Source organism: Macaca fascicularis, chromosome 10 (genome assembly GCF_037993035.2).
Source record: "Macaca fascicularis isolate 582-1 chromosome 10, T2T-MFA8v1.1".
Classification (NCBI taxonomy): domain Eukaryota; kingdom Metazoa; phylum Chordata; class Mammalia; order Primates; family Cercopithecidae; genus Macaca; species Macaca fascicularis.
In genome coordinates, this window is record NC_088384.1 from 27,252,070 (window position 1) to 27,274,578 (window position 22,509).

General features: G+C 53.1%; 1 long non-coding RNA gene across 1 annotated transcript; it reads left to right on the forward strand.

The window, feature by feature from the left end:
- Positions 1-141: 141 nt before the first annotated feature.
- On the forward strand, positions 142-20,533 carry LOC123567257 (uncharacterized). The gene is made up of 5 exons (XR_006690163.2): positions 142-1,499; positions 2,511-2,623; positions 5,426-5,514; positions 17,308-17,471; positions 17,900-20,533. It is a non-coding gene; the product is annotated as an uncharacterized lncRNA (long non-coding RNA).
- Positions 20,534-22,509: the final 1,976 nt, after the last annotated feature.

The following is a 22,509-nucleotide window of genomic DNA, read 5'->3' on the forward strand; positions in this document are numbered from 1 at the left end:
AGGCATCTGTCGGCCCTCAGATTCCTGCACTTAGGAAGCCACCCTGCTGCTGCCCCACAGTGGATCCTCTGGGTTGGGCAGCAGCATTGGGTGCTGGTGGCATCCCTCCTGGAGGACCTTCTGTTGCAGAGACTGGTCCTGAACAAAACACCCCAGGCCTGCCCAGGCTGTCACGGAGGTCAGCGTGGACAACAGTGGTGGCCATGAGTGAGTGTCTCTCTGGGCATCCATGCTTCAGAGCCCTTCTCATAAGAGTCTGTGAGGGGTTCTGCCTGCCGTTGTCTCCATGTCACGAGGAGGAAGCCAACGCACAGAAAGCTTGCCGAACTTGCCCGGTTCTCAAGGCATATGCATGGGGCCCCACCCTGGGCCTCACCCTCCCCTCAGCTTTGGGTCCCTTCTTTATTGCTTCATCGCCAGCGGTGGACTTGTGCTTGCCGGGGAAGTCGTGCAGGACTGTTTGACGCTGCCGCCGCCCACCAGTCCCCACCTGGGTCAACCGCACAGAAGTGAAACCTACCAAAGGGAATGAGGTGTGACCCAGCTGCTGAGTCTCGGGAAACAAGCCCGCGTTGAGCTGGTCTCAGTCTTCATTAAGGTTCCTTCTCCCTGCTCATTCCATGCCTAAGCATCCAGTGTACTGAGCAGGGATTTTTTTTTTTTTTTTTTGAGACAAAATCTCACCAGGCTGGAGTGCTGTGGCATGATCTTGGGTCACTGCAACCTCTACCTCCCAGGATCAAGCGATTCTCTTGCCTCAGCCTCCCGAATGGCTTAGAGTATAGGTGTGCGCCACCATGCACAGCTAATTTTTGTATTTTTAGAGAGACGGGGTTTCACCATGTTGGCCAGGATGGTCTTGATCTCTTGACCTCGCGATCTGCCCACCTTGGCCTCCCAAAGTGCTGGGATTACAGGCATGAGCCACTGCTCCTGGCCTCTTGCTGGTGTTTTAAATAGAGGTTTGAAGGACGGTTGGGAACCATCAGGTTTTTTTTTGTTTTGTGAGACTTGGTCTCGCTCTGTTGCCAGGCTGGAGTGAGTCAGGGCAGGCTGGAGTGCGGTGGTGGCGTGATCTTGGCTCACTGCAACTTCCACCTCCCGGGTTCAAGCAATTCTCCTGCCACAGCCTCCCGAGTGGCTGGGGTTACAGGCGTCTGCCACCAGGCCTAGCTAATTTTTTTTGTATTTTTAGTAGAGCCAGGGTTTCACCACATTGGCCAGGCTGGTCTCGAACTCCTGACCTTAGGTGATCCACCCACCTCGGCCTCCCACAGTGCTGGGATTACAGGCATGAGCCACTGTGCCCAGCTAGAACCATCAATTTTAACTCCAAGATAAAGGCTGAGGTCAGATGCTGAGGCTGACTCAGGCCTGACTCCTGCTGCAAGAAAATGGATAAACCAACCAACCTGAAGTCAGAAGGAGTTCCTGCCGCTGATCTCTGATGGTGGAGACACCCAGCTAGCTCGGGAACCAGTCCCAAGCTCACTCAGGAGGTTTGCCAAGTTTTCTGAAACCGGGGAGGTTGGGGAGGTATTGTGGTGATTTGGGTCTGAAGACCCCCTTCCTAGGCCCCAGGTGGGAGAAGCATTTCTGAGAATGTGGTGATATCCTGCTGGAGAGGGTGTTTTTTTGCTCTTCGTCCTCTATGTTCTGACAGGCGTGTTCATAGCTCAGGCATCTGTTCATTCATGCCCAGTCCTTCCATTTGTTCACACATCCCATATTAAGCGCTAATGTGGACCAGATCCCCTTTGGGCTCTGGGATGCAGCAGGGAGTGAGAGCTGCAGTTCCTTTCCTTACGGTTTGTACATTCTTAGAAACCAGTGAGTGAACAGCATGATTTCAGAAATTAACTGAGTGATACCATAGGCTGATGGGAGGTGGGGGCAACTTACAGTAAAATGAGTCAGGGCAGGCACAGCTGGTTTGACCCCTAAGAGATGTGCAAAGCCTGGGAAGATTGTTTCTGGCGTAGGGAGCAGCTGTTGCAAAGGCCCTGGGGTCTTTTTAGCCCGTGTGTTGGGAGCAAAAAGATGCTGTTATAGCTGAGTGCCACGAGGAAGAGGCCCTAGGAGGGGTCCTTCCACAGGATCATCTCCACGTGGGAAGAACCAGGTCCCCATGCCCTAGCGCACACACGAGGGGATGTGTTCACAGCAGCAGCAAATGTATGGCACATGCTTCCTGTCCAAACACATCTGTAATGGGTGTCCTGGCTGTGGGTCGTACTTGTAGCGTGTTGTGCAAATGGGATATTTTCACATTCTACAGGCCATAGTAACCACATTCCTAATGGATTCTGGTTTGCTACTTCCAGAAAAGAAGGCTGCTCATCAAGCTTGATGGGCTGTCTGCTCCTATGGGAAGGACGCATGCCTGAGACCATTCTTTCCTGACTTGTGGCCCCATATGCTTGCCCTTCACTGGCTGGGCTTGTCACTCCTAAGCAGCCTTTTGACCCTGGGGTCTTCATCCTGTATTGTGCTTCTGCTTGACTCCGCAGGTTTGCCACCCAAGAAAGTGGCCTGCTGCTCTACCACGGCCGCTTCAATGAGGAGCATGACTTCATCACCCTGGAGATTGTAGACGAGCAAGTGCAGCTCACCTTCTCTGCAGGTGGAGCCTTTTCCCTAGGGAGGGCAGCTCTCAGCAATTCACAGATGCTTTGTGGGTTAAAACGACCCTCGCCCTGTGCAGCGCCTCCAAGCTGCTTACCTTTTCATCCTTCAATTGTAGGTCTAGGAATCTCTTTGAAGAAATCCAGAATGCATATAAGTATGTTCATAACAGGGTTATTTGTAGTGTGGAAATGTGGACGATCTGGCTCATGTTTTCAGAAACCAAAGAACCATTAAATTAAGTGCGATACATCTCTAGATTAAAAATACTGATGCCGGCCGGGCACGGTGGCTCACGCCGGTAATCCCAACACTTTGGAAGGCTGAGGCGGGTGGATCACCTGTGGTCAGGAGTTCGAGACCAGCTTGGCCAACATGGTGAAACCCCATCTCTACTAAAAATACAAAACTTAGTCGGGCATCTTGGCGCATGCCTGTAGTCCCAGCTACTTGGGAGGCTGAGGCAGGAGAATCTCTTGAACCTGGGAGGCGGAGCTTGCAGTGAGCCGAGATCACGCCACTGCACTCCAGCCTGAGAGACAGTGAGACTCTGTCTCAAAAAATATATATGTTTTTATATATATTTATATGTTTTAATATATATTTGTATGTATTTATATATGTTTATGTATTTGTTTATATACTCTTATGTTTATATGTTTATATATATGCACACACATATATGTATGTAGATACATTTTGACAAGGCTGGCCAGGCAAGATGGCTCTTGCCTGTAATCCTAGCACTTTGACAGGTTGAGGTGGGCAAATTGCTTGAGCCCAGAAGTTCAAGATCAGCCTGGGCCACATGGTGAGACCCCAGTCTCTTAAAAAAATATGTATATATATTGAGAAGGTCATTAAACATGTTATTCCAGTTGTTAGAAAAGAATATTTCTCTTGACTGCCAACAGGTGTGTATCTGTGTTTTTCTGGCACACATGACTTCTTTGAGACGAAGTCTCACTCTTTCACCCAGGCTGGAGTGCAGTGGTGCAATATTGGCTCATTGCAGCCTCCACCTCCCAGGTTTAAGCAGTTCTCCTGCCTCAGCCTCTTGAGTAGCTGGGAATACAGGTACATTTCACCATGCCTGGCTGATTTTTGGATTTTTAGTAGAGATGGGGTTTTACCATGTTGGCCAGGTTGGTCTTAAACTCCTAACCTCAAGTGATCCATCCACCTTGGCCTCCCAAACTGCTGGGATTACAGGCGTGAGCCACCATGCTTTGCCTGTCGCACGTTACTTTTAGGAGGAATTCTGCCGTCTTCTCTACCTGGAAGTTCACCAAGATAGCTCAGAGGTGCTTCTGTCTCTGGAACCCTGGCCTGTGTTAAATGACGTGTGTAATGATGGAGGATGGAGCTTAGTTTTGTGTATGGAATAAAGAAACTGAGGTACCCGTAACAGCAGCTGACCACCATGGGAGAGGTGGCCGCAGCCCTCCGCGCTTTGTGAGGTGAGATTAGGTTATTCACCTGACTGGGTTCCTTGACCCATGCCTCTGTTTCCAGAACTACTGCTGGTTCCTGGAGATGGCATTCCCTGCCTGGGACCTGGGACCAACCGCACTGGTTGGGCCTGGGCACCACTTTGGTGCCCCTGAGGCTCCTTCCTCCCGGCTGCTGGTGACTCAGGGTTGTACCACAGAATCCTTGAGGGGACTCGCCTGCTCCAGTGTGGCAGGAGCTCGAGGGGTAGAAGTGACAAACATCCCGAAGCAGAGATGCACAAGAGACATGTCTGCAACCTCACGATGGGATGTGCTATGTGGTTTAAAAGTTGATAAAAACCTGAGATGACATTTATGTGATTAAGTGACTTAAAGGGGAATCGATTTTGATAATTTTGTCCATGCTGATGCAATGCATAGGAAAAGTGATTCGATCCCTGCTGCGGTGTAGGCATGACTGCTGCTAGTACAAACAGATGAGTTTTCCGTGTTTACATTTTTTCGTATTTAGAAAAGAGGAACAAGGCCGCACGGGGTGGCTCACACCTGTAATCCCAGCAATTTTTTTTTTTTTTTTTTTTTTTTTTTGAGATGGAGTCTCGCTCTGTCATCCAGGCTGGAGTGCAGTGGCGCAGTTTTGGCTCACTGCAAGCTCCGCCTCCCGGGTTCACGCCATTCTCCTGCCTCAGCCTCCCGAGTAGCTGGGACTACAGGTGCCCGCCACCACACCTGGCTAATTTTTTTTTTGTATTTTTAGTAGAGACAGGGTTTCACCGTGTTAGCCAGGATGGTCTCGATCTCCTGACCTCGTGATCCGCCCGCCTCAGCCTCCCAAAGTGCTGGGATTACAGGCGTGAGCCACCGCGCCCGGCCAATCCCAGCAATTTATAGGAGGCTGAGGTGGGCAGATCATGAGGTCAGGAGTTCAAGACCAGACTGGCCAACATGGTGAAACCCCATCTCTACTAAAAATACAAAAATTAGCCAACCATGGTGTAATCACAGCTACTTGGGACACAGAGGCAGGAGAATTGGTTGAACTGGGGAGGCAGCGGTTGCAGTGTGCTGAGATCACACCACTGCCCTCCACCCTGGGCAAGAGAGCAAGACTCCATAAAAAAAAAAAAGAAAAAAGAAAAAAAAACAAAACAGAAAAGAGGAACAAGAATTACTTTTGTAACCAGAAAAGAAAATAGATGGAGTGGTGGGTGCCTCCCACCATGGTGTCATGGGGAGGGGAGGGAGGATGTGGCCATGTGCACCCGAGGCCTCACAGCCCAATCCTTGGTCCCCAGTAGGCCTTGACAACCATTGCTTTCTCTCTGGGTCTCCCTCCCACCATGCAGGTGAGATGATAACGACTGTGGACCGAAGGTTCCTGGCAGTGTGAGTGACGGGCGGTGGCACTCGGTGCAGGTGCATGCGGCACTACAAGGTAAGATGGGCCCTACCACTTCCATCTAACCCCAGGGCGACTCAGGAAGGTGCCTTGGGGCCGGGCGTAGTGGCTCACGCCTGTAATCCCAGCACTTCGGGTGGCTGAGTTGGGTGGATCACCTGAGGTCAGGAGTTTGAGACCAGCCTGGCCAACATGATGAAAACCCATCTCTACTAATAATACAAAAATTAGCTGGGTGTGGTGGCGGGCACCTGCATTCCCAGCTACTCAAGAGGCTGAGGCAGGAGAATCACTTGAGCCTGGGAGGTGGCAAATGCAGTGGGCCAAGATCGCGCCCCTGCACTCCAGCCTGGGCAACAGAGCGAAACTCCTTAAAAAAAAAAAAGGAAGGCAACCTGGTAGGTTTTCTGTCTTAAGACATTCATGCTCTGAGATAGGTTTAAAATGTGCTATTGGAAAAAGTGGTTTAGGAAATGCACATTTGTGGAGGGTCTGTGTTAATACACCTGAATTTTCTGCTGGGGGCATAGTCCCTCACGGAGCTCTGGGCCGGGGAGGCATACAGGGACCCTGGAGACCACCTGTGCCAAAGGAGGGACACAGAAAGGGCTTATTCCTTTGCAGCCACCTTGGCGAGAGTCTTTACTAGTGGCCGAAATTCCAGACTGTTTAGACACAGCTCTGTAGTCAAAATTGTGCACTCTACCTGGATGTAACTGGAGAGCCAGAACAGTTTCCAAGGAAGTGCCGTGAAAGGCTGGGTGGTTTTGGTTTTACTTTATTTTGCTATTCCTTATCTTGTAAGGAAACACATCATTGGTTTTTGCATCAGAGTGCCGTGCTTTCCATTGCTGTGATTTTGCAAACCCCTTCTCTTGGGGAAGCTCCAGGGTGTGCCACCATTTGGTCATGGGCCTGTGTTGGTCTTATCAGCTGCTCCTGGAGCCTGGCCGTGTCCCCGTGTGCTTCCCCTTCCCAGGCTTCCACAAGGCCAGGGCCTAAGCTTGGCCAGCAGACGAGGGCTTCTCTGTCCTCTGTGAGAATTGAGCCAGTCCTATGGAGTCAGCGTCTTCCTTCTTTCACAGCCAGTGTGCCTGGCTTTGACTCACCAGCAGTTGGGGTCCAGCCACTGGGCCTGAGGTCACAGCACCTCTTCCACCAGCTTTCACTCTCCTTTCCCTGCTGGCCACCGCCATGTCTCCGCCTCCCTAGCATGCCCCTCACATCTGCTTTGAATGTCCCATCATCTCCCAGGCATGCCATACAGACTCCAGGTAGTGGTCACCTGCACACCGACCATGGTGGTTGTCCTCTGTCCAATCAGTGCTGGCCCAGGGCAGGTGGAGTTAGATAGCCTCACTTGGGATGAGAGTGCATGGAGGCTGGTGGGGTGTGTGAGCTGAGTGCTTGCTCGGGATGTGGGGGGATATTGAGAGAAGGCTGGCAGGTGCCTGGGCAGAGTCTAGGATGCCACACATTGGATGTCACCCCTCGTGGGGCCTGGCTAATGGTTGGAGAACCTTGTGTGCTTGACAGCAGCGTAGGGGATTGTGGGGTGAGGGGCTCAGGTCTGAGCAAGCGGAAGAGAGTGGGCCTCACAGGTGGATCTGTTTACCGCCATTGTCCTCCCATTGTCCATTTCAAAGACTGAGACTTTTCTTGACACAGTGCTGTCCTGTGGCTGTGTGGGGCAGTGCTAGCCAGTGCAAAGTGTGTTCACCTGGGCGAGCTGCGCGCGTGGCCCCTGTGTCCTGCCTGGCACAGACTACCTACTCTGACCCCCCTCTCCCCGCGGCCCTTCCTGTTGTGCCCTTCCAGCCTACTGGGGCTGGACAGCAGAGCTCGACGCTCCCTGGGGTGGTGCTTCCGGAGGGCCGGGCCACAGGGGACCCTGGAGACAGTGCCCCATCGTCAGGGAAGCATAGGGCATAGGTGGTGCATTTTCCTTTCTGCTCCTATCAGAAAACCAGGTCCAGGGAGGAACGTTTTTTGCTGGGCATTGGGTGGGCAGGGGGAGGTTGAGTCAGCCTTGGTCTCCCCATCAGTGCCTGTCACCCCAGAATCATCATCTGCTGATTACAGAAGCAACAGTGTGTCCACAGTTGCAGAGGGACTGGCAGCCAGAACGCTGCTGTGGTCACTTCTGTCCACACTCGGCCCTGGCTCTGAACACAGTGTTCACTGCTCCGCCTGCCGCCACCCCCTTCCAGATGCTCAGTGGAGCAAAGTCCCCATGCAGGACGCCACCGGCATTGTCCCGGAGGAGAGGGACCTCATGTAGGAAGATAAACAGAGGGCGGTGGATTACCGGGGATCCACAGCTTCTGTGTCTAGGGCCAGGTCCTTTCAGCAGTGCCTGAGCAAGGCCCCCCCTTGCAGGATTAGGCCTTTCCTGTGAGCGCTACATGTTTCTCTCTCTTGCCTGAGGTTATTTGATGGAGGAAACCGACCAGATTTTACTGTGTTTTTAGGCGTCCATTAGGAGGTCTGACGGGGCCATGCACAAGGAATGTGTTAGCAGAGATTATGAGCATCTGCTGGTGGGAGAGACGGCACCGCTGTTCCATGCCCTTGTCTCCGAGTGGAAGCTCTGACAAACCCAGGTGCAGAGGCCGCATCTGGAGTGCGCTTGAGTCGCAGGCAGGACCAGTCAGGTTTTGAGCAGTTTGGGGGCCTGGAGGGATGGCAGTGGCCGGTCTGAGGTCAGGAAGACTGTCTTCTGGGGGCTGGTTCCTCTCCTCTCTGGGCCTCCAATGTCCCGACTTCCGGCAGCCACCTTGGGGGTGACCTTGGGCCACCAGGGAACGTTTTGGGGAAGAGGACAGGCTCAGGGTGGGAGGGGACCTCCACAGGGAGGAGGTGTTGGGGTCAGACAATGAGGGGTGTGCAGGGCCATGGCCAGTTGAGAGGGGCTCAGGGCTGGGGCTACAAGGGTGGTCTCAAGGGCAGTGGGTAACAGCTGAGGGAACCTCCTGCACACACGTTCCCCCCTGCCTCTGCTCATGCAGAGGGTCACCCCCCACCCGGCCTGGCTGTGTCCTTTCCCCAGCGCGCTTTATTCACCTGCCGCGCCACCTCACTGGTTTTGGTTTTTGTGTTTCGGGGGATGATTAAGAAAACATACTTGAAGAATGTCAGCATACAACAACAGTCCGGCAAGGGTGAAAGCACTGCTGGGGGCCGTGCTGCTGCTCACCCGCCTCTCTTCAGCCTCGCTCTCTGCCCCCCACCCTCCAGAGCAGCTGTGTCTCTGAGGCGTGGGCCACCTGCATTTTAGGTCTGAGTACGACCTCCTGGATGTCGCCTGTTGGAGTGACCTCCTGCACTGTGTCCATGCGTCACCTGCGGGCCTCGGGACCCTTCTCCTGTCTGCCAGTGCATGGTGACTGGGAGCTGCCAGGCTGGTGGAGCAGTCAGGGTCCCCATAGGAAGCAGATGGGGTGTTCCAGTGGGACCAGCCCTGGAAGGGTTATTTACAAAGGCCTGGGCAGGGCGTGGGGCATCATGAGGGGTGACGTGGGACCCAGAGCTGGAGGCAGTGTTGTCAGAGTTGCGACGGCCCGTTGTCCTAGAGCATCAAGGGAAAGGGCAGAATGGAGCCCAGAAAGAAGGGGTCACGGTCAGAAGCCATGGGAGAGGGGCACGGCCAGCCTGGGGCACTCCTCACACCCCTCGCCTCCCTCGCCCTATCCTCCCATCGGGCTCCCCACAGGGCAAAGCCACCTGAAGCCACGGGGCTGGGAACCTTCCCAGGCAGGGAGCAGGCAGAATCTATTTTTCCTTTCTGCTTGATGACATTGTAGACGAGAAGGTTTATTAGTCTAATTCACCTTTAGCAAAACCAAAGGCTGCATTGGAGTCTGACATTTTTCCAGGAAGGTCTTCTCAAAGGCAGGCATTTGTGCATTTGTGTGGAGCTCTGCCAAGCACAGGTGAAACAACACAGCCCTCACTCCCACAATCACCGCGGGAGGTTTGGGGCTGCGTGGAGCATTTTCAATCATTGCTTCATCCCAGGCATTTTTTTTTTTTTTTTTTCCCCTCAAGGATATTTTGAAGGTATTTCCACCACTTGCAAAAGGGCAAACGTGTCTGACGGAAAACATTCTTCCCCCTTGAGATTTTGGTTTTGCCTTCATTAGATTTCAGTGTTTCTGCTCCCCTGTTGCCCTCAGCATCCTGGGTGTTTGGGAGGTTTGGGGAGAAACTTATTCCCTGTGGAGACAGAGCTGGGGAGGGGCTGTCTGGAAGGACAGGGACCCTCAGGGCTCCACTCAACAGACATTCCCAGACTTTGCTTCCCTGGGGCCGCCTGCAGGGATCACATTTAGACTCCACTTTGTTCCAGGAGGTCACAGCAGGGTCAGAGGCACAGACATGCCAACAAGATGTTGAACCAGGGCCCTGAGGAAGCAAGGGTGGCTCGTGCCCACCTGGCCCAGGTATCTTCCAAAGCCAGCTGAGCCTGCCCAGAGCCTTCAGGATGACCTCCTGGCCAGCTGTGGAGGCAGGGACATGCAGGGGAGGTGGTGTCTGACATGGACAACAGGCAGTGTGGTTCTCTGGGTACTCTGAGCTATGAGGTGGGGCGCCAGGAGGCCCAGAGCTGCTGGGAGATTCTGCATGAAGCAGGAACGTGGGAGGTGGTGAGCAGCCACACCGGGATTCACCACCTGGGCGCTGCTGCCCCTTGCAGGCGATGATCCTTCATTGTGAAGCCTGTTCTGGGCAGTGTGCCTGGACTCTGACCACTAGACTTCAGCTGTGCTCCTAACCCGGTTTTGACAACCAAGAGGTCTGCATCATTGTCATGCCCCTGAGGTCGTGCCCTGGATAAGAACCACTGGGCTAACTCCGCTGAGAGGGAGTCCTCGTGGCTTCAGGTGGAGATGCGAGACCCTGGACCAGGGGTTGAGGCAGCAGGCTCTACAGGCGGCAGGTGGCCTTCAAGGGGCCCTCTGCGACCATCACCTGGCCAGGGTCAGTACTGTGTTGGCCGCAATCAACATGCTGGCCACGTGTGGCCAGACCACAGCGGTGAAGCCCCACGCCTGAACTGGCTACTAGAGTCGTTGGGATTCTGCCTCAGCAATTTGGCTTCCTCCAGTTCTGGTGATTCTGAGATAGTGCGGGGTTGTCTTTGGCACATTGCAGAAAGCGGTTTTATGAGACAGCATGAGTTCTGGTTGCAACAAACCTCCTCTCGAGGACCAGCCTCTGCTTATGTTCAGCAGAGGATCTAAGTGCTTTCAAATTTCCATGACCTTGAGATGACCCCTAGGTCATGCTGTCATTAGAGATTGCTCACCTGTTCCTTCTCAGGTCATTCAAAACCTCTTTGGTTTAAACCCCAAAGTCCCGAGGAGAGTGAGGTGTGACCAGTGCCCCCAGAGCACCCCTGGGGAGGGAAGCCTCTCCATTTCTGCAAATGTTCTAAAAATCTCAAGGGCTTCCATCTAGTGGCTTGTTTCAGGCTGGTTTTGATGGGACTTTCTGGGCTCTACAGATCTGCCATGGTTAAGACAGTTGTGTGGTCTCCTGGGTGGGGCCATGTGGCCTTCCCTTTCCGTTCCTCCCTCTCTCCCTTCCATGTTAATTGAGTGTCAACTACATGCACAGAATCGAACTTACAGAAGTGAACACCGAAGGTATTTCATAGAATATAAGGTCCTCCGACAGTGGAACGTCATACAACCATTGCCAACAGTGCAGTGGAGTTCTGTGCACCGATGAGGGGAGGAGCGCCCAGGATATTGTTGCTAGATTTTAAAAGCCCTGGTTATAGGATGTGTGTGTGTGTGTGTGTGTGTGTGTATGCATATGCATGTGTGTGTTTTTTGTTTTTGTTTTTTGAGATGAAGTCCTACTGTGTCGCCCAGGCTTGAGTGTAGTGGCACCATCTTGGCTCACTGCAACCTCCACCATCCGGGTTCAATCAGTTCTCCTGCCTCAGCCTCCTGAGCAACTGGGATTACAGGCACTTGCCACCACACCCGATTAACTTTTGTATTTTTAGTAGAGACAGGGTTTCACTATGTGGGCCAGGCTTTTCCCCAACTTCTGACCTCAAGTGATCCACCCACCTGGGCCTCCCAAAGTGCAGGGATTCAGCTGTGAGCCACTGCACCGGGCCTGGAGCCTGGTTCTTCTAGTGGAGGGTGGTGTTTAGAAATGGAGGTCTGGGTGCTTGGTATGCTCTTTGCTCTGGGGTATCTCACTCTCAAGTCTCTTCCTGGGCAGAGCTAGGACACAAAGATGTTTGTGTAGGTGTGTGTGTGCATATATACACACACACACACACTTAAATTCATACTGATTTTTTTCCCATTTTTTTATCACTACCTGTTGAAAGGCATGAACTTCACTGCAGCACTGCCGAGTTTGCTATGCACATTCACGTCCTCCTGATCCCATACCAGCCCATTCGTGCTGCTTTGTAACAGAACACCCGAGGCTGGGTACTTAAAAACCACAGAGTTGATTTTTCTGAGTCCTGGAGGCTGGAAGCGTGAGCACCTGTAGGTTTGGAGCCTGGCTAAGGCTCATTCCTCATAAATGGCAGTGTCCAGCTGTCCTCACATGGCGGAAGAATGGAAGAGAATGGACCCACTCCCGTGAGCCCTTTTATTGAGGCCTTATCCCATCCTTGAGGGGCCCACCCTCATGACTTCACGACTTCCTAAAGACCCCCTCTCTTGATACGATCCCGTTGGCCATGAAGTTTCAACATGTGAACTTTCGGGGACTCCTCAGACTATAGCACCCCCAAATTCATACATTGAAATCCTTACCTCCAAGGTGATAGGAAGTGGAGCCTTTGGGAAGTGATCAGGATCTCCCAGGAGTGGAATGAATGTCCTTATAAAAGAGGCCTCAGACCACCCCTCACCCCTTCTGTCATCTGAAGGGGTGGCAAGAAGGTGCTGGTCTAGGAACCAGGTGGCAGACTCTCACCAGACGTTGAATCTGCCAGCACCTTGCTTTTGGACTTGCAGCCACCCAAACTGAGAAACAGATGTGTGTGGTTTACAACCCGCTCAGCCTCTGGTATTTTGTTACAGCAGCCCAAGTGGAGTTAGAGTTCATTCTTGTTTTTTTTCTCTTCTATATTTGTAACTCTTTATCAGTTCAAAACCTGTTTTCATTCTCCTTAGTATAGTTACTGATTTTTCTCAACATTCCATTATTTAAATAATCTCAAAACTCCATCAGGCCACCACTTCACTCAGCCCCCTTCCTGTCTGCCCGCTCCACAGCTGCCCCCTTCCTGGCTGCCCTGTCCATGGCCACCCCTCCCTGGCCACTCCTTTCCTGGCTGCCCCCTCTCTGACTGCCCCCTTCCCAGCTGCCCCTTCCCCGGCCACTCCCTTCCCTGCTGCCCCTTCCCCAGCCTTGCTGCTCTGCCCCACTCAGTTCTGATGGTACTAGCTGGTTCTGACTCCAGCAGTTGGAGATGGGTCTGCATAGAGACTTGACCGAAATATTTCATTATTCAGAAAAGAAGAGAGAAAAGAAAGTTTTTTTAAAGAAATTTAAAGGGAATAAAAATCCAAAATACCAAAAGATGTGAGATGCAGCTAAAGCAGCACTGAGAGGGAAATTTATAGCACTAAATACTCACATTAGAAAAGGGGGAGTCTCATATCAATAAGCTGGGAGAGCAGGTGCCAGGGTGCCAGCACCTTCACCATGCTGGCCTTGGTCCATCCCGTGCCCAGAACCTTCCAACACAAGAATTGAGAAAAATCTCAGATACAACCATTTGGCCCCTTTCATTCCCATGCTGTTTCTTGTATAAGTATGTGGCAAACTTTAGAAATTCCTCTTAGAAATGTGAATGGGGCGGTCTGTCTGTCTCATTCCTTATGCCCCCGACCTGTACCATTCATTGTCGGCTGTGACCCAGTCAAGCCACCGAGTGCTTTTCCTGACCAGAAACCTCCACGCCAGCGCCCTGCAGAAGCTGCTTGAGTTGCTTTCTCTGTGTGAAACTCAGAGGTGGACGGGCCACTCCACAGTCTGGGGCTGTTACCACTGCCCAGTTTCTGCTGCCGCCTCGTGCTCCACGCCAGCCTTTCAGCAGAGACGGAGTTTGTCTTCCTTTTACAAAAATGGATGAGCCAAGCCCAGATCACACACACCTGCTGTTGTCTTCACTTAGCCCCATTCAAGCTACTTGTGTAAATTGTCCATGCACCTTTTGACCCCTCCTGGAGAATGTTCACCTCTCTTGATTGTGTTTTATCACTCATAGCCTCCTGGTGGGAAGGCCAAATAATGCATTTTCTCTCCATGTTAGAGGGAAAAATTGGAAAGATCTTCCCAAAAGTTATCCAGGTGGAGAGTGGCAGGTGGCTGGTGAGGGGGGAGGATGCCCGCCCAGGAATCTTTTTTTTGCTTTATTGAGGTGAAGTTCACATAACATAAAATCAAGTTTTAAAATGGCATTTAGTGTATTCACAGTATTGTGTCATACCACCTCTATTGAGGTCTAAGATATTTTCATGCCATCAGTTGACCAATAGTAGTAACTTTTAAAAAATGGTAAAATATTTTCATCACCTACGCCTGTAATCCCACCACTTTGGGAGGCTGAAGTGGGTGGATCATTTGAGGTCAGGAGTTTGAGAGCAGCCTGGCCAACATGATGAAACCCCATCTCTACTAAAAATACAAAAATTAGCCAGGCGTGGTGGTGTGCACCTGTGATCCCAGCTACTTGGGAGGCTGAGGCAGAAGAATTGCTTGAACTGGGGAGGCGGAGGTTGCAGTGAGCCAAGATTGTGCCATTGCACTCTAGCCCAGCCTGGGTGACAGCAAGACGCTGTCTCAAAAAGAGTATTTTCATCATCCCACAAGGAAACCCCATACTATTAGCAGTCACTTATTACCCTTCCCCAGCCCCTGGCAACACCTGTCTGCTCTGTGTCTGTGGATGTGCCTGTCCTGGAAATTTCATAGGAATGGAGTTGTACAATGTGTGTCCTTTCATGTCTGGCTGCTTTCACTGAGCGTGGTGTGTTCCAGGACCCCCGCGTTGTCATATGTCAGTGCTTCATTCCTTTTGGTGGCTGGGATTCCAGTGCAGGGATGGGCCAGTTTTACCATTCATCTACTGATGGCCATTTAGGTGGTTGCCACCTTTTGTGAATTGTAGGTAGTAATGCCATCAACACTCATGAACTCATGTTTTTTGAGTTCCTGTTTCAGTTCTTTTGGGTATACGCCTGGGGGTGGTAGTTCTGTGTTTAATGCTTTGGGGAACCCCATCTGTGCATCTCAAACCACCCACAGCACCGTGTTTGTGCGCCCCCTGCCTCCCCGACACTTGCTGGCCCCCACCGCAGAATTAGCATCACATTAAACCAGACTCACCAAGAGGCGGGTATTTTAAACCAGGGCCCCACTCAGCACCTATTCTGGGATGGCAGGAGAGGGATGGGCCATCGGGATGCTGTGATTGCTTCTCTGGGCAGCAGGGACCTCAGACTCCACAGGTCACCCCCTCCTCCGCGCAGCCCTCCTGCTGGTTCTTTGAGCTCTCCACCTGAGAACATTTGGCTCTTTGGCCAAAAGGGCTGTTACTTTGGACCCAGTGGTCGCTGGTGGGTCTGTCTGGGAGTCAGAACCAAGCAGCACTTGTTGGGTGCTGTGTATCAGGGACCGTTTCTTAAACGCCCCGTACCTGCTGCTCTGATTCACGAAGGCCAGACTGAAGTCAGGTCTCCAAGCAGTGGGCGTCTCACATGAGTCTGTGCTACCCGAAAAACAAGTGTGGATTGTGTTAGCCTTGTCTTTCACCTCCAGCTTTCTTTCTCCCGCGGTTTTTGCTTGAATCTGTAGCTCTGAGCAGTTGATTACCAGCAGCAGTTTACAACAACTGCAGTTTTGTAAACAGCAGCTTACTTTCATGAAAGCTTTCCCAGTATAAATGCTATTATGTCCTTCCCCCTGAAGTCTCATGCCCAGCCCCAAAAATGTGAATTATAAGTGGTAAAGATAATGTGGGGCTCACACAGTGGGGGGAGGTGGTTCTTTGCCTGGGATTGCACCTAATGTTTAAGCACCCCATAATGGACCACACTTCCACGCGGTTTCCAAAGTGGGCTGAGTTACGAGCTAGAAAACATAATTTTTAATGCACTCACCTTCCTGTTGCTTAACCAAAAGTAAAATCTTTAAGGAGACAGCTTATTAGACCTTGTGATTTTATCAGCTGGTGTAAAATAAAAAGGAAATGTACTCGAATACCAGGGGGCATGGCAGAAGCCTCCCTTGGATTTACTGAGAAAGATGTGTGGGAAACTCACGTATCTCTGTTGATGTCACCCTCAAAGTCCCTGTAACACAGAGAAGATGTGTGTTGTAATAGTCATTATCTTGCACAAAAAGAAATTGAGGTACGGTGGTGGATCTCATCTACCCTAGATGATTGGATAAGGGGGAGTAGAAGCCGCAGCTGGGGTGGCCACGTATAGCCGTGCGGGCTGCACACTGCACAACTCGAGGCAGGGCTTGCTGCCTGGGTGTCCAGGGTCCCCTGAAGTCATGCAACTTGGCCATCTGGCTGAGCTCCTGTTTCCAGTTCTGTGTGCTGCCTTTCAGCCTGGTTGCCCTATTTTTGAGATGTGGATGTCCTGGAGTAGGCGGGCCCCGATCCAAGATGATCAGTGTCGTCCTAAGAGGACAGATGCTGAGACTCAAAGGCACTCAGGGAGAAGCTGCGTAGCCAGCTCCTGGAACACACCATGCTCCAGAAACTCCTGAGTTTCCGGAACTTGAGACCCACATGCTTAAGTTCCGTGGCCAGCATGGATCATGCAGGGCTGGTGCTGCTTTTCTTGCTGGAAGGGCGTCTGAGGCTGACTGGGTGGACGTGCGCCTTATTCTAGGAGGGGCTGACCAGGAGCTGAGACCCATGAGAACTGCCTAGGGAAAGGGGGCTCATCCCCGGATGGCAAACCGTATCTCTTTGAGAAGGGAGAGGTTTCACCCGAGGTCACTGATTCCAGAAGGACTCTTGTACCCCACCCTGGAACAGACTCCTGGCCCAGACAGGGAGCTCCACACCTTAAGACGAGATGTGGGGCCGTCGGCGGCCGGGCAGCGGCCTCCTGGTATCTGTACTGTAGGAGCCACAGGGTCGGGGAGCAGGAGCCTGGCCAGGCGCTGTGGTCAGGAGGACACCCCCAGAAGAGCAGAAGCGGGTGTTCACAGGAGGGGCCCTGGGGCTTGAGTGTTGGCTGCTATCTTCATTTTCTGGGGCCCCCGTCACAAAGTACCGCGGACCGGGTGGCTCAGACAATTCTCTCCCAGTCTGGCACTTAGAAGTCTGAAGTCAAAGCGTGGGCAGGGCTGTGCCCTCTCTGAAGTCTGAAGGGCTGGGCCCTCCCTGTTTTTTCCTAGCTGTTGGGGGTCCAGGTGTCCCTCGGCTGGTAGACAGCCACTCCAGCAGCTGCCTCTGTGGCTGCGTGGCTTCTCCCTGCATGCCTTTGAGTCTCAGCATCTGTCCTCTTAGGAGGACATCGGTCATCTTCGATTGGGGCCTGCCTACTCCATGACATCTGCATCTTAATTAATTCCATTGGCGCCAGCTCTTTGTCTAAACGAGGCCATGTTCTGAGATTCTGGGAAGCAGAACTTGAAGGGTCACCATGCAGCCCAGCACAACTAGTTTGGGGAACTAACTTAAGGCTGGGGGCTCCTCATCCTTGTCCACCTGCTGCCCACCCTGTGATGTGTCCTCCCCACTCCATGAGTGACAGGTGCACCTGCTGAGGACAGTGGCAGAGAAAACGCTGATGCCTTCTGTGCTTTCTCTCTTGACAGCCCAACATCGGCTACCTGGGCCTGCCCCACAGGCCGTCCAGGGAGAAGATGGCTGTGTTGACGGTGCGGTGGGTGACTCTGTTACAGCTGTGGCTGTGTGCTTCGGGAAAGGACATCGGGAACTACAGCTGCGCTGCCCAGGACACTCAGACTGGCTCCAAGAAGTGAGCATCTGAGGAGGGGAGGCCCTGGGGGTCCGCGCCCCCTAACGTGCTCATCCTGCAGACTTCCCAGAGCAGGGCCCCATGTAGGTACTCTGGGTGCAGTGCTCTAGCAATCTCAGTCCAGGCTGGAGTCAGACTCCCTCTCCATGGTTGGGGCACCTTCCCTCTGACATGTTAGAACCTTCTAGAATAGTCTCCCTAAGTATCAAGAGTGGCCAGGCCAACCCCAGGGTTGTGATGGCTGATTTGTAGACCCAGAGACGGTCTCTGGCCCCACTTCCACGGATTACTGGCTTTGTTCCCACAAATTCTGGTGCTTGGGACTCCAGGACACTCTGTTAAGTGAAGTGCTGTGTCACCCAGGTCGTCCCAGAGGCTTATGTGTGTTTATATGTTTTCCTGAGATGGGGTCTCGCTCTGTTGCCCAGGCTGGACTGCAGTGGCCCGCTCCCAGCTCACTGAAGCCTTGATCAACCTCCTGGGCTCATGCCACCCTCCTGCCACAGCCTTCCGAGTAGCTGGGACCACAGGCTTACACCACCACACCCAGCTAATTTTTTAAATTTGTTGTAGAGACAAGGCCTCCCTATGTTGCCCAGGCTAGTCTTGAACTCCTGGACTCAAGCAGTCCTCTAGCCTCGGCCTCCTGAAGTGCTGGGATTATAGGCACAAGCCACTAAATCACCACAGAAGAACCTTTTTTGAAGATAATATAATAGCCCTGATACATCCTGAGCACCTGATAGGGGCTGGGGGCAGTCCCTTGCCTGGTTCATCTCATCCTGCCCAACTGGGTTGGAGGCGGGATGGTGCCCTTTTGCTGAGATGTAAACTGTGCCCCAGAGAGGTCACAGCCCTTGCCTGAGGTCGCACCGCTGCCTGGAGTGCCACCAGGGTTCTCATTTTCTTCTGGCCTCACTTCAGGTCCATTCCTTTTTCTGGAAGATCTCAGAGGCCAAAGTGGAGTCGAGTCCCCACTGGCCTTGACCTGTGCCCCCCGTGCTCACATTCAGTCTATGTGTGGACCAGCCTGTTTGGGCAGGACTCGGTGGTCACTGGTGAGTGTCAAACACCGAAATGGTCAGGACCGAAGGCAAGTGCAAGGAAACAGGCACAGAGAGGCATACGGAGCCTGTGGCGGGACCAGATGCTGCTTGGTTTCTGAACCCAGCCTGCTGTGGCTGCCTCTTGCTGCCCAGACATCACAGAGGACAGCTTTACCTCCTCAGTTCCCTGGCTCTGACCAGCCCTCTGCTCCTGGGGGGCGTCCCCAACCTGCTGGAAGACTTCCCAGTGCACAACTGACAGTTTGTGGGGGTGCGTGCGGAACCTGTCAGCTGACAGCAAAAATGTGGACATGGCTGGATTCTTCGCCAACAATGGTACCAGAGAAGGTACGGTGGCCGCCGGGGTGTCGGGGCTGCCGCATGGCATCTGGCTGGACGTTGGCAGCCACACAGAGGTCACCGCTTACAGATCGCAGGGGAGCCATCTTTTTTCTTACCAACGTATGTGCCCGGCTGTGGGCAGCTCTGGCAGTGGAACCTGGAGTCCAGGCTCTAGATGTGCAGCTCCCAGTTTCTGCAGTTCGGAGTTGCTGTGACGCTGCGGGCCCAGCCAGCTAACCCAAGGCACACATGATCCTAGGGTCTTGCATATGTCACCTGGCGACCGGATCGGCTGCCATGATGGCCTGGAGCCCCAGCGTGTCCAAACGTGGGCAGCGTGTTCAGCACCACCTCAGTTCCCACGTTCCTGCCTCTGCCAGAGGTGTTTAGACCTGGTCTGATTTCTGTCCAGCCCCGTGTTCATTCCATCCTGGTTTCCCACACCGTGCCCGGCACAGCACACCCTGGACGGTTCCTTTAAGTGGGGTTCCGCTGCATGCTCTGTGTTGCCAGGCTGCTTGGAGGAACTTCCATGATGGGACGTGGTGTCAGAACGGGGGCACCTGTGTCCACAGGTGGAACGTGTATGCGTGTGAGTTTCCGCTCCAATTCAGTGGGAAGAACTGCGAGCAAGGTGAGTGGCTGGCATCGTCCATCCCCCGGCCATGGCAGCCTGGGAGGTATTGCTCCTTGTGTCTGGGACCACTGTGAGGAGGCTTCACGTTCTGGACCGGCAGCATATGCTGTGTTGACTGCGGACTCAGTGCTCTCTCCAAGAGACTGTACTCCGCAGAACCCCCACTCCTGACCCTGGGGTCCCCAGTCCCACCAGCCACTCCTGACCCAGGGCCAGCCCCACTAGCCACTGAGCCCAGGGATCCAGAACCCACCTCCTCCTGCCTCCCATCCAGCTTCAGAGCCCCTTGCCATGCCCATCTGTGGCTAGGGCCCTGCAGGTCTTCACACTTCCTAAGAAGGAGGCTCACGCTCCGAGGTGGGCTTTTGTGGAGCCCACATGGCTGACCGGCCTGCAGGCCCATCCCCCAGCCCTGCAGCCAGGAGTCTCCAGCCCGTGTGATTTCTGGAGGCACCTAAATTCCCTGGGCCTGTGTTCACAGCCATGCCCCACCCCCAGCTCTTCAGCGGTGACAGCGTCATTTCCTGGAGTGATCTGAACATCACCATCTCCATACACCGGTACCTTGGGCTCATGTTGCGAACTCAGAAGGAGCACAGCGTTCTGATGGAGGCTATCAGCAGCACGCCCACCTACTTTTGTCTCCAGGTGACTGGGGTCCCATGCCACCAGGGCACCTGCTAGGTGGGTACTCAAGGGAGGGACCCAGGTGCTGGGCTTCCTGGTGCACACTCCAGCACCTGCTACTTACCCTTCCCCTTGTGCCCGCCCCTGGGTTTCTCCGAAGAGGATGAGGAGGAACATGAGCCCTTTCCTCTGGGAGGTGGAGACTGAGCGAGGGAACATGGGGTTAGGCCAACCCCAGGGGCCAGCAGAGCTCAGCCGAGGTGCATTTTAAACGGCAGCTCCAGTCTCCCTCTAGCCCGAGGGTTTGGCTAGAGCCATGGGCATTGCAGAGCTGAGGGAGGTGCCAAACCTTCAGGTGGAAACAGCGGGCCTCACCAGTTAAAGGTGCAGCCAGGTGGAGGCCAGGCGCCCTGACTCACGCCTGTAATCCCAGCATTTTGGGAGGCCGAGGCGGGTTGATAACCTGAGGTCAGGATTTCGAGACCAGCCTGGCCAGCATGGAGAAACCCTGTCTCTACTAAAAATAAAAGAAAATTAGCCGGCTGTGGTGGTGGACGCCTGTAGTCCCAGCTACTCCGGAGGTTGGGGCACGAGAATTGCTTGATCCCAGGAGGTGGAGGTTGCAGTGAGCCGGGAGCATACCATTGCACTCCAGGCTGGGCGACAAGACCAAGACCCAGTCTCAAAAAAAAAAAAAAAAAAAAAAAAGCTGCAGCCAGGTGGTGGTTGGCATCAATGCACCATTCACTGTCTCCGGGAGCTTGGCTCAGCCAGAGATGCATAATGCCCTACTGTGTCGCTGTCTGCATGTTTTCTCTATCTTGTTGGTCTTTACTGTTTCCTTTATTTGAAACAAAAGTTTATTTGTTGGATAAAGTTCTGAACAACTTTTAGAAGGTGGTATAAATGCACTCTTTCCTCTGGTTTCTTGCATCACGCAGTTTCCGCTCACATCTTCCACGCTCCGTAGACACTTCCTGTGAGGAACAGTCATAAGCCCTGTCTTCTCTCATCAGGCTGCCCTTTTGCCACACCCTGGAGACTCCGCTGTACAAGGTAGCCACGCGGACCCTTCCTTCAAGGGAACCCCCAGCCCTCAGCTTGCCCTCTCGCCCCTCTGCCTGCACATCCCCAGGTCATTCTCATCTGTAGTGATGGCGGGGCACAGACGTTCTCCTGTAAACCGTGTTGTTGTGACCCTTTTTGATCAGGGTCTAGCTCTGAAAACTCACTAGGCAAATCTCCCTCCTGAAAAGCTCTCTTTATGTCTTTTTTTTTTTTTTTTTTGAGATGGAGTCTTGCTCTGTCGCCCAGGCTGGAGTGCAGTGGCCGGATCTCAGCTCACTGCAAGCTCCGCCTCGAGGTTTACGCCATTCTCCTGCCTCAGCCTCCCAAGTAGCTGGGACTACAGGCGCCCGCCACCTTGTCCGGCTAGATTTTTTGTATTTTTTAGTAGAGACGGGGTTTCACCGTGTTAGCCAGGATGGTCTCGATCTCTTGACCTCATGATCTGCCCGTCTCAGCCTCCCAAAGTGCTGGGATTACAGGCTTGAGCCACCCCGCCCGGTCTATGTCTTTCCCTAGACCTAATTTGCCTCTCCTACCACAGGAGTGGCCTGTGGGAGTTGTGCCTGAGCAGGGCGCTCTGTCTTGATTTTACAGATTCCAAAACTGGGTTATTCCTTCCTTTCTCCTAGGCTTTTTTTTTTTTTTTTGCTGGAGTTTTGCTCTCGTTGCCCAGACTGGAGTGCAGTGGTGCACCCTCAGCTTGCTGCAACTTCTGCCTCCCAGGTTCAAGCGATTCTCCTGCCGCAGCCTCCCGAGTAGCTGGAATTACAGGCATGCACTCACCACCACACCTAGGTAATTTTTTGTATTTTTAGTAGAGACGGTTTTGCCATGTTGGTCAGGCTGGTCTTGAACTCCTAACGTCCGGTGATCCACCTGCCTCAGCCTCCCAAAGTGCTGAGATTACAGGCATGACTCCTAGGCTTTTTTCCAAGTTTGTACATTTGTGTTTATGCACGCATACATCTCTGTGCAAGTGTGTGTGTGTGCATGTCAGTGTGTGTATGTGCTTGTGTGCACATCTGTATGTGCATCTCCACATGCATGCACATTTGTGCATATCTGTGCATGTGTCTGTATATGTAGGTATGTGCAGGCGTGTGATGAGACCTGGGTGCACACGGTATCAGAGCAGCATTGACTTCCTTCTTCCTGTTATCTCCAACCAGAGTGGGCCTGGGTCTCCCTCCCACCCTCCCTTCAGCACAGGGAGATACTGCCCTTAGGTTAGCCTCCTCTCCTGCCTTGGAGTGGGCCACAGAGGAACACTCGCCCCGTCCTCCCAGGATGACCCCCACCAGGTCCCCACAGTCAAGAA